The sequence below is a fragment of the Hetaerina americana genome, unplaced genomic scaffold, assembly GCF_022747635.1.
Source record: "Hetaerina americana unplaced genomic scaffold, ioHetAmer1.1.p SCAF_54, whole genome shotgun sequence".
Classification (NCBI taxonomy): domain Eukaryota; kingdom Metazoa; phylum Arthropoda; class Insecta; order Odonata; family Calopterygidae; genus Hetaerina; species Hetaerina americana.
In genome coordinates, this window is record NW_027287139.1 from 2,884,729 (window position 1) to 2,897,486 (window position 12,758).

The 12,758-nt window shown below is 39.5% G+C and overlaps 1 protein-coding gene across 1 annotated transcript in view; it reads left to right on the plus strand.

Annotated features, from left to right (window-relative positions):
* Nucleotides 1-12,758, plus strand: part of LOC139694749 (unconventional myosin-Ia-like) — a 151,489-nt gene that overhangs the window by 45,249 nt on the left and 93,482 nt on the right. The window lies entirely within an intron of this gene.

Genomic DNA, 12,758 nt, shown 5'->3' on the forward strand with positions numbered 1-12,758 from the left:
GAGCTACCCTCGTCCTGAAATCCTCCAAGTCTGATGGAAATTCGTACTGGACTGCGTGTATTCATTAAATGCGCGGTGTAACGGTGGTCATCGCCATAAATGGGAAAGGGAAAAATGTGCAACTGGGGTCTGAGTTACTTATCTAAAATTGCATAGTAGTCCTAATTATTCATTATATTGTTAAAAATAATTATTTGCAATTAGATTAAAGCTACCTTTGATCAAATTATAAAAACTAATGTAGTTGATGATACCCATTCGAGAAGAGGTTGCTATAATGTTATGTTACAGTTTTAAAAGATGTTACTACATCAAAATACGGATTTCCATGTGTATTGATAATTGATAAATTGAGCTACATTTACTGATTAATGCATAAAAGCAATATATCGTAGCGTTTTACCAATTATGCCCCTTCAAGATTTTGGAAAAGCTGGTTTTGAAACTGCCAGCTTGGAAATCGATGATTCTTGGCCTCCAAATAGCTTTTGGAGATCGGAAAAGAAATTGTTTTGTAATTTTGGCAAAATTTGAATCAGCAAATTATGTTATTATTTTATGAAATGTCATTTCATGAAAACCATTTGTAGATTAAAGAAATGGTTGCAATAAAAGCACAAACTACCTCAAAGATAATCGTTTCTGGCAACTCAGACACTCCCCATTGCTGGTCATTGATGATATGCACACGAGCCAGAATGATAGAAGTGGAATAACCTACATAAAGGTCAACGCCTTTACATTTCTGATCAGGAGAAAACGCACTTGAAAATGGAGGTATTGAGAATTATTGCCGCCTGGATCCAAACTGTCGTATGAACGAATAAATGCGGATAGTTTTTTTGGTAAAGAAAAGAAAGAATTTCGACGGTTAACCACGGAGTGGGAGGTTGCTTAAGATAATTGGAGTGCACGGGAATGTATGCTCCTCCCGCTTACATGATGCGGATTGGAATATTGGAAGTCACGAAAGAAGAGGTAAGGTGGCGGAAAACAGATCAGAGGAAACCGCAAATCGTATTAAAAACAGCGGGCCTATTATAGAAAAGAATGAAATACAAATATTGAAGACCTGTTACACGTCGCAAATTTGGCAGGAAACTGTTACTAATTTTGAAGTAATTCAATCTGTTGAAAGCGAAGAAAACATAGAGAATAGATAAAGAGTTAGTGTGAAGAGGTTCACCACAACCTTGTGGAAGAAAGGTTTGAAGTGGATTATGAAATCACTCCCAATAACGGAGAGTCCGAATTATTGGCAACAAAAAAAAATTTTGGAATTCCTTTTGAAGATTGAGAAAACATTAGCCGATGGAAATAATAACTAGAACATCTTTAAGACGGAAAAGAAACGAATTTCATAATATAACAGGAAGTAGTAACTGTCGACAGACAGGAAATTTTACTCATTGGGATGCTTGCCTGAGGCCATAATCTTAGAGAAATCAATGATTTTATGATTGCCAAGAGAAATAATGCTAACCATTGACTTCACGGCCCTAATATCGTTGTACGTGATCCAGTAAATTTATTGTGATAATAATGAGAATGGATATTAAAAGAAAGTAATGGTCTATCAAAGAACGTACAGTAAAAACGCAAAGTTTAAAACGTTTCGCCGGAACTTCCGTCTGTTTGCTCCAAATTATTTCCTGCTTTAGATTGGTGTTTTTGCCAGTTCGATGTTCAAAGAGGGGGTCTCATGAATCTTGATTGCCAAAGAGTTACGTTCTAACTTGAACTGAGTGTCGGGGAGGTACGCAAAGGGTAAACCAACTAAAATCATATTTTTTCGAACAAAAAGAGTATTTTCAGCATTGGATAATGACAATAATCAGAAAAAGATCACTATTATATATTTTTTATTTTTTTTATTTAGTAAAAATTGTGCACATACAGCAGGATTGCCAATTTATAGTGACACGTATAACAGCAACATGTAAGGACACAAACATACAAACATCAACAAGACTATAATTAGCAGAAATATACTCAAGAAAGTTAAAATTAAGGAAACAATTCTAACTACCAAAGTTTAAAACGTTTCGCGGGAACTTCCGTTTGTTTGCTCCAAATAATTTCCTTCTTCGTTAAGTATTCGGGGCTTCTATATGTCCAAAGAGTCTGTTCTCTTCATTTCTCCAACACGCTTGCGTAGTATTCTCCCTCCCATCGAGGCATTTAACATTCCAATACCATTCAGTATTTCCCCCAACCACCTTTTCTACCCTTCTCGGATTTTTCTCAGCAACCTTCTCCCTTCGCCTTCCATATTAAAAACTTCCTCACTATCTTCCTCTCTGTCCAATTCCTTCTCCCCAATCTGATCCTTACCTCAAAATCCCTTCATTCATGCTCAGCCTGAATCGGACAATATTTCCCTTATTAAAGTTTATCCGTATCATTTCTTTACATCTTTACTCATTTTACCTGCCAGCAAATCTATTCATAAAGTAATTGCTAATTTCGACAACAGTGTTCGTATCATAATAATGAACGCCACTCATCACCTCGACCACGCCCCTTTTCTACTCAAATATTGTCCAAGTTCTAGCTTATTTCATTCTACTTGAATTAATATCTCTTGTCCCTTTCGAGAATCTTATTACTTTCCTTTGCTTGTGTTTAAACTTCATCTCATACTCAGCGGCGTAGCTGGAGTTAGTGCCACCGGAGGAGGTCCTTGAATTTGCCGCCCCTCTCCCTCCACAGCACCCCCCCTTTGTGTTGTTCCTTGTCAATATTGTCCATTTAGGGTAACATGCCACAGTTCCCCGATCCCCACGGAAAACAAAAATTTTCGCGCGAAGTGAACGCCGCCCCTTGTGTCAAATGTATGTCTACATAACTACAAAGGGCCCAACTTCCGTTATGCCATTACATGACCGAATGAACTCACCGCTACCCAGTTCAACACAAAAACGGGTACTACACTAGTGCAGAGAATGTCTCTCACACACGCACGGAGGAGCAAAAGAGAACATTCGATCACTGTAGCACACCACTACTTGTCAATCGCTGTTGTCCCCTCACGCCTCATATCAAGTACTTGTGAGAGAAGGATAGCGTGAGAGATATCAAACTTGAATACACACAGGATGCAATAATTGCTAAGTTTCAAAATCATTCTCCTTGACCAGGATTCGAATGCGAATCCCTCGATATCCAGTCGAGTGCTTTAGCAAATTAATTAAGCTAACGAAGCGTCCTGATGCTCATTGAAATTTTAGGGTCTTTAAAGGTACAGGGTGTAATAACGAAATACCTCACTTGCAATTTCATAAGTATTCGTAGTCGTGGGCGCTGCGCTGAATCCACGAGGTTCAAGCCGACATACTTAAATCAAAGGTGTTTCCATTGACCAATTCAATTAAACTGGGGGAAACATCCACTAATGAGTATTTCATTGCAATAACTTCAATTAGTAAAAAAACAAGATGTAATTAAAAAGTTAAAAGATTGGACATCAAAGGATCTGGGTTTGAATCCCCGTGTAGGCGAATCATTTTTCCATTATGAAATTGCGCTGTAGCGCGCATTAGTGGATGACTGCGTTCAAAGCTCTGCTAAAAGCTACGACATCATTTGGCCGAAGAACCGGGGCTCTTGGTTGCAAAAAATCCCCCGCAGATGTCATTGTAAATTACGTTTCCTCGATAGCTCAAGTGGTTAAAACATTGGCCGGGCAAGTCGAAAGATCCGTGGTTCAGTTCCCGGTCAAGGAAATTATTGGCACTTGTCATTTGCCGCTTTCCGCCTTCCTCACCTATTCTATGCTCGTCTTATATATATATATATATATATATATATATATATATATATATATATATATATATATATATATATATATATATAGGGTGCAATCGGAGCGCTGTACAGCAAAGTTAAATCTTTATCGGGAAGTAAGAAAGGGAGATATATGGTAACAGTTAGAGATAAGGCAGGTAAGGTAATAGTTGACACAGGAAAGATCCAAGAGAGATGGAAGGAATATATAGAACAACTGTATAGTAAAGAGCTTAGACCAACAACGTTAAACATTGAGAAGGAATATGACGTGGAGGAAGATAGCGTAGTTCCAGGTATACTAGGCAATGAGATAGAAAGGGCATTACGGGAGATGAAACTAAATAAGGCCGTGGAAGTGGATAACATTCCCGCGGAAATTTTAAAATGCTTAGGAAAATGTGGGAGGAAGAGGCCATATGGGCTGATCCGTAGTTTTATGAAAGGAATCTGGCCGGAAGACCTGGTGAGATCAGTTTTAGTTCCTGTTCCGAAAAAGGTAAAGGCTACGTTATGTTAGGATTACAGGACAATAAGTTTGATATCCCACGCAGCTTAAGTTGTTCTCATTATCATAAACAAAAGGATAGAGAGTAGGGCAAATGATTACTTAGGGGATGATCAGTTTGGGTTTAGGAAGGGGAGAGGTACGCGTGATGCCATTGCAGTAATGAGGTTATTAATCGAGAGGAATATAGAACGCAACCAGGAGGTATTTGCCTGCTTCGTATATTTCGAAAAAGCTTTTGATAGAGTGAACTGGGAAACACTAATGAGTATATTGCAGAAAATAGGAATAGATTGAATGGAAAGGAGGCTAATCCGCAACCTGTACTTGTCTCAGACTGCTCAGGTGCGAGTGGGGAACGGGGAGTTCGGTTGGGCAGTGTTAGGAAGAGGTGTAAGGCAGGGTTGCCCATTATCGCCGGTGCTGTTCAACCTGTATGTAGAGGAAATGATTAAAGAGGCATGGGAAGAACTTGAGGTAGGAATGAAAGTGGGCGGGGATTTCATAAAATCAGGTAGGTTTGCTGATGATCAAGCTTTAGTTTGTCAGTCAGCCAAGGGGCTGCAAGCATTGCTGAGTGAATTGGAAATTCAGTGCGACAGGTATGGGATGAGAATCAATATTAATAAAACAAAGGTTATGCGATTTTCTAGAAAGAAAAAGGCTAAGCTTAACATTAAAATAGGAGGGCAAAAACTAGAGCAGGTAGAACAGTTTACATATCTCGGGTGTTCATGAGAGGGACGTTGAGTAAGCAGGCATTGAAGCAGGAGGATAGGCGTAGACTGGAGGCTTTTGAAATGTGGGTGTGGAGAAGAATGGAAAAGGTGAAATGGACAGAGAAGAAAACAAATGAGGAAGTACTTGGTATGGTGGGCGAAGGGAGGGGTTTTTGGGGGAAATCCTATGGAGGCAGATAAAGTGAATGAAGGGGGTATTGACCGGCAGCGGGATGTTGAAGACTGTAATTGAGGGGAGAATGTTGGGCAAACTAGGAAAGGGAAGGAACAGGATAGGGTTGTTGGACGGAATGAAGGGAGGAAGTAAGTACTCAGTGTTGAAGAGGGTTCTGATGTAGAGTAGGGTACTGGATTTTGTGTTCTTTTAGGAGTCACAAAATACTTATTTAGTAGCTGCGTCCATCCAAAAACCTACCTTAACCGGTAGAATACCTTATATATATATATATATATATATACTACCTTGATCAAAAAGTTCCCGGAATAACCACCGTGTGGCGCTCCTATCGTTCCGATTTGAGTTCTGTTTTTTTGTTAAATTGGTACATCTGTTGTTGATATTCCCTTTAAATCTTAGTGTCATAACTTGACATTTGCAAAAGTTACGTAGCCAAGAGTACATCTATCTCTGTGTGTGTTGGCGATTTTTTACAATTGCAGAAATGGATTTAAATTTGCAACAACGAACTTGTATTAAATTTTGCGTAAAAAACGGATTTAGTGGCGCACGGACGTTGGAAATGTTGGAAAAGTGTTTCGGCAACGATTCTCTAAAAAAAACGGTCGTTTACCAGTGGCACGAGCGGTTCAGAAGTGGTCGTGAGTCAATCGAAGATGATGAACGCAGTGGCAGACCATCGACATCGAAAGTCGGTGAAAAAATTGATAAAGTAAAAAAATGTTGGTCAATAACCGCAAATTAACCATCAGAGAAATAGCGGAGGACTTGAACATTGCCTATGGATCCGCCCAAGACATTGTGGTTAATGATTTAGGTTTCCGTCGTGTAGCAGCAAAGTTGGTGCCAATAGACCTCAATTTCATGCAAAAAAGAGACCGTGTTGACGTCGCAAAAGACATGATTTGCGAGGCTGAATCCGATCCCACATTCATCAAAAGGATCATTACTGGAGACGAGACGTGGGTTTATGAGTACGACACGCAATCCAGACATCAGGCAAGTGAATGGCGTTCACCAAATGAGCCGAGACCAAAAAAACCACGTCGTTTTCAGTCAAAAAAGAAGGCAATGCTGACGGTTTTCATGGATTACAACGGTGTAGTGCATCATGAATTTTTGCCAGAAGGCCAGACAGTAAACAAAGAGTATTATTTGGGCGTTATGAGACGTTTGCGTGAAGCAGTTCGCCGAAAGAGACCAGAAATGTGGGCAGAAAACTCGTGGATTTTGCACCATGATAACGCACCGTCGCACAGTGCTATCATTATTCGTAATTTGTTGACGAAAAATGCAACAAATACCATCCAACAGCCACCGAATTCACCTGATTTGGCTCCCTGTGACTTCTTTCTGTTCAATCGAGTTAAAAAACCATTACGGGGAACGCGTTTTAGCAGCCGAGAGGAAGTAATGGAAAAATCGCAGGAAGCACTGATGGACATACCGAAAACCGAATATAAAAAATGTTTCGAGGATTGGATCAAGCGCTGGCATAAGTGTGTTGCAGTCGATGGGGATTACTTTGAAGGGGACAATATAGATTTAGATGAATAAACTTGTATTTTTAATTTTCTGAATAAATTCCGGGAAATTTTTGATCAAGGTAGTATATATATATATATATATATATATATATATATATATATATATATATATATATATATATATATATATATATATATATATATAGTTATTTATTTATATATGTATATATATATTTATTTATTTATTTATTTATATATATGTATATATATACTTATTTATATTTTTATATATATTTTATATATATATATATTATATATATATATATATATTTATTTATTTATTTATATATATATATGTATATATATACTTATTTATATTTTTATATATATTTTATATATATATATATTTTTATATATATATATATATTTATTTATTTATATTTATATATATTTATATTATATATATATATAAATATATATATACATACATACATACATATACATACACACACACACACGAGGTCTGTTCAAAAGTATCGCGACTGTTTTGTTTTTTTTTTCAAATATTACTTATATATTCATAAATATCTATTTTGTCCCCTTCAAAGTAATCCCTTTTAGATATTATACACTTGTACCAACGTTTTTTCCAATTCCTCGAAGCACTTCAAAAAATCGTTTTTGTGATCTTGTTCAGCTCCTCCTTGGATGCAGTCTTTATCTCGTCAATCGTAGCGCAGTGTCGTCCTTTCATGGGCCTCTTCAGTTTCGGGAACATGAAAAAGTCACTTGGTGCCAGATCACGAGAATGCGGTTGCTGCGGCATCATTAGTGTGTAATTTTTGCCCCAAAATTTGCGCACAAGTAAATCTGTGTGAGCAGGGGTGTTTTCATGGTGCAAAAGCCAATTTTTTTTCTTCCGCTAATCCGAGCGTTTGTGGCGGGTTACTTCCCCGCCCCACAGTTTCTCCAAAGTGTAATTACTTTAATTACCGTTGCTTGATTGAAGTTTATAACTATAGACATTAGCCATTTTTGACGAAACAACCATGTTGGTTGTTGATACGCTTCTGAGAATTTTTTATTCTTTTTATTCATCTGTCGAAACCTAAGTTCGATTCCTTCCAGCCCATCGCTGCGATATACGAGGGTGGTCCCAGAAGTACCCAACCCAACAAAAAAAACAAACATTTTGGAAAAAAGTATTTATTTTTCAACATTATTTCCTTTCAGCTCTATACACTTTTCCCAGCGATGTTCAATAAGTTCGATACCCTTTCTGATAAGATCTGTCTTGCTCCCCAAAGTAGCCATTAACTGCCGACATCACTTCTTCACGGCGGGAAAATCTTTGACCACGGAGCCATATTTTCAAGTCTATAGCTGGTCCGTGTGTTTCTGTGGGGAGGGGGGGTTATTGCAGAGACGGAGGTCACGCACTGAGAGCTAGAAGGTAATGGAGCGTTTTGTATATGATGGGTGGCAGCTATTGAAATGAAGGTATTGTTTGTTGTTGGTCGGTTGTCGTGTAAAACAAAACAGACTACGACGCTGAGGCATAATACTAATTAAAAGACCTTTCTTGCTATTCCCCCCCTGAAAGGAAATTCTCTCTTTTCTATCAAATTTTAAGCTTTCTATTTCGATGATGCGTGTGTGTATATATATATATATTTATATGTGTGTGTACATATACATATATAAATATATATATATATATATATATAAATGTATGTACATATATACACATATATATACATTTCTATACATATATATATACACACATCTATATACACATATATATATATATGCATATATATATATATATATATATATATATATATATATATATATATATGCATATATATATATACATATATATATATACATATATATATATATATATCCCGTCCCCGGACTACAACCATGACGTGGTGGAAGGGCTTGTGCGTTCCGATGACCCCTAGATATGTGCTGGCGGGAGTAATAATAATTGCTCCTGGTAGGGTCACCCCTGCCAGATAGGTCGAAGGATAGGAGCCAGACGAAAGGTAGTCCACGCAGCGTCTGTTCCTTAGTGAGGCGGCTGCAATGGCGTCTGACCCCAGTGGGGCGGCCAGTAAGTGATGGTGTCACGTTAAAAACACTATTGAGGAAACCAACGGGAAACCACCTCAATTATCACTCCCAAGATTTAAATGATTGAAATATACATGTCACCGAGCAACCATTAGGAAGAAGAGGTCGATAGGATATACGATCAATTAGAGGACATAATCGCGTGTGTTCCTGCAGGGAAACATTTGATAGTGATGGGGGATTGGAATGCGACCGTTGGCGAAGGAAGGGATGGTGATGAGGTGGTGAACTACGGTTTAGGCACGAGGAATAACCGCGGGGAGAAAGCAGTTGAGTTCTATAGGAGACAGGGGTTAGTCATCACCAACACTTGGTTTAGACACCACAAAAGACGCAGGTATACATGGAAAATGCCAGGTGACTCAGGTAGATATCAGCTAGATTATATTCTGGTTAGACACAGGTTTAGGAACAGTGTGATAAATTCACACAGCTTCCCGGGAGCGGATGCGGACTCAGACCACAATTTAGTTGTTATGAAATGTAGCGTACGTTTCAAAAAGAAAAGGCAGGGGCGGCGAGTTAGAAAATGGAATGTAGAAGCATTAAATGGGTTGAAAAGGAAGGAATACAAACAGGCGGTAGAGAAAATCATGGAGGATGGTAAAGGGCTTAGTACTATCGAAGAAAAATGGGAAATGATCAAGAAAGCCGCCAAAGACACTATTGGAACCGTTAACGCCAAAAGGACTAGGAAACCATGGATCACGGATGAGATGATTACAAAGATGGATGAGCGGCGAAAATGGAAGAATATAAATACAGAATTGGGCAGAATGAAGTACAAAGACTTAAACAATAAATTGAGGCGGGCAACAAATAAAGCAAAAGAAGCATGGTGGAAGACGCAGTGCGAGTATATGGAAAGTCTGCAGAGGAAGGGTGAAATTGGTGCGCTGTACAGCAAAGTTTAATCTTTATCGGGAAGTAAGAAAGGGAGATCTACGCTAACAGTTAGAGATAAGGCGGGTAAGATAATAGTTGACACAGGAAAGATCCAAGAGAGATGGAAGGAATATATAGAAGAATTGTATAGTAAAGAACTTAGACCAACAAAGTTCGACATAGAAAAGGAACATGACGTAGAGGAAGATAGGTTAGGTCCAGGCATACTGGACGATGAGATAGAAAGGGCATTAAGGGAGGTGAAACTAAATAAGGTCGTTGGGGTGGATAACATTCCCGCGGAACTATTGAAATGATTAGGGAAATGTGGTAGGAAGATGCCATATGGGCTGATTCGTAGTATCTATGAGGAAGTAATCTGGCCGGAAGACTTTGTGAGATCAGTTTTAGTTCCTATTCCGAAAAAGGTAAAGGCTACATCATGTGAGGACTACAGGACACGCCCACGCAGCTAAAGTTGTTCTCAGGATCATTAAAAAAGGGTGTAGAGCAAGGCAAATGATTACTTAGGGGATGATCAGTTTGGGTTGAGGAAGGGCAGAGGCACGCGTGATGACATTGCAGTAATGAGATCAAGGGGAATATACGAGGGCGATTTGAAAAGTAAGGTCAACTATTTTTTTCAGGAAAAATCATATTTATTCTCAACTTTGCGTACATGGTTGGAAAGGTTGACCATTTAGCTATTTCTAAAGGGCTGCAAAGGGCTGGGGAAGAATTAATGGCTGCAGTCAAGCGAACCTCGAATTGGAGGACTGTTGGTGATGAATGTATAAGTTAAATTAATGGGGCTTCTCTATGGTGTGAGTGCTTGTTCTTGGCTGCTTAAATGTTGTTTTTAATTGAGCTTAACATAACCCAAGATCGACCGAGCGAGTCCTTTGCAGTGACATTGATACTTTTTTTTATATCTTCTGCAAACCTCCCTGGCAAATGGTCCACCTCCCTGTAACATTGGATATCATATGATTTCTCTTGCATAGTGTTTCGTTTGAAATCCTAAATTCTCACAGCACAATAATATTCATAGCACCTGCCCGCCACCCACTTGGAAAAAACCCCGGGCTGGGCTAGTTCGTTGCGAATCCCTTGGAGGGGTCACGTGCGGACTCCCCTCCCCCCATAACCCCTCCTCGTCATCACCATCCCTTGCCTCAGGCCAGTAATAGCTCGCTTTCCGACGTGGGGCGCCGTCGCGTGGGTAGTGCGCCCCTCGCCCTGGAGTCTTAACCTAGTTTATCTTCCTCGATCACCTTGACCATTAAGGGAGCTTCAAAGGACCAGTCTGCCACTTTGACCCCTACCCTGACTTCGTCGGTGTATTTACGCCGCGGTAATATCCCCAATGGCCACGAACCGTATCGATCGCTCTGGATAATGACTTTTAGAAAAAGGTGATCTCCCTCTACCCTTTCTTGAAGCCGCTCTCCATTCGAGGGTCATCTCCTAACGCGTTTCCTCATTTTGTCTATTTAATCTCAAGTCTGGTGTTAGTATATTACTGCTTGCGTCTGACTCACGTGAGCGGGGGAAATGTTATCTGAGGAACAGTTTTCAGTTCGCCCTTACCCTAAAGGTTGAATGATCAAATGCGAAAGACCGAGGAGTGCTTGAATTACCCGTGCATGTCAGTCTGTAAGGTCTGAAGCGGTGAAAATACTCCACAAGGACGAGGAACAGCTTTTAATTTCTCCGCTAAACAATTCTTAAATTACGTCCAATTTCGATAACGTTGCGAGCCAAAATTTTGCTGTAAATCATAGCAATTCATCTTAACTGGTCTAAATGAAACATTATTAGTTATAAAACTGGAATAATGCTTCCTTCTATAGTTTTAAATGCTTATATCGTCCGCCTATATTTTGCTGGTGACAAGATATCAAAGATTTGTGAATAGAATATCGCACTGAGTCAAAAACGCATCGAAATAAAATTCGCTCTTTTTTAACTTTATCGATAATTTATTCCAAAAAAATATTTTACAATCTCGCGAAACAAAACTCGACCCACAAGCGGGGTTCCATGGAAGGGAGTATGAGTCTCTATAATAACTGGTGCCAGCAATTGATCGAGCACCGTTGTTCATTTGCGTTGGAGGAGTTTTATGTTCAATCAATTGACGCTGGAATTCCGGTGATTTCGCTCGCTGAATTTGTCAGCTGCACTGGATGGATAGTATAGATAGACTGAAGTCACGTAGATAGTTGCTAGTCTTATCATTCTAATCTCTTTTCTGGAGTCAAAAGGATCACATTCACAAGACGATAAATGAAAGAATTAAAGGGTTATGTGTTTGTGCCTTCCTCTTTGTCGCCATCCATCCATCCCACAACTACCCCCCCCCTTTCTCTCCAACTGTCAATTGCATTGGCTGAAAGATGGCCACGTTTTAATCTCGCCTAGAGATAATGATTATTCATGAAAACTTTTGTCGTGAGTTGTGCTTTGTCCTGTTTTAAAAACTTAATACCAGTAAGCGCTCCGAATCCACCAAGCCCTAAATCTCTTTCTCTCTCTCGAATGACTTATGTGATTTCAATGCAACAATTTCAAGTGTAAAAATCATTCGCCTTGACCGGTATTCGAACCTAGATCTCTCAATATCCGGTCGAGTGCTTTAGCCAGTTAAGCTATCCAGGCGTCCTCTTAAACGCTGATTTTTTTTAATGATAGCTTAACCGGCTAAAGCACTCGACCGGACATTGAGGGATACGGGTTCGAATCCCGGGCAAGGCGAATGTTTCATTGAAATGCACATTAGCGGATGACCCCGTTAAAAGTTACTGTAGTGGCATCTCCCGCAGTTTCTTTGAAAAATGAGACTTAAGTGATATTTCACACGCCAGTTAACGTCGAGTCTGAAAATAGGACCATTGTTTTTTAGAGTGCATGCTCCACCAATAATCCCGACCCCTGCCGTGAGTGTGCCCACTCGTGTATCTGGTTGAGAATAGGCCGAAGATGTGTTTGGCCCTTGCCTCCTCCCCCCGTCCGCCCCTTCAATCATCCCCCCC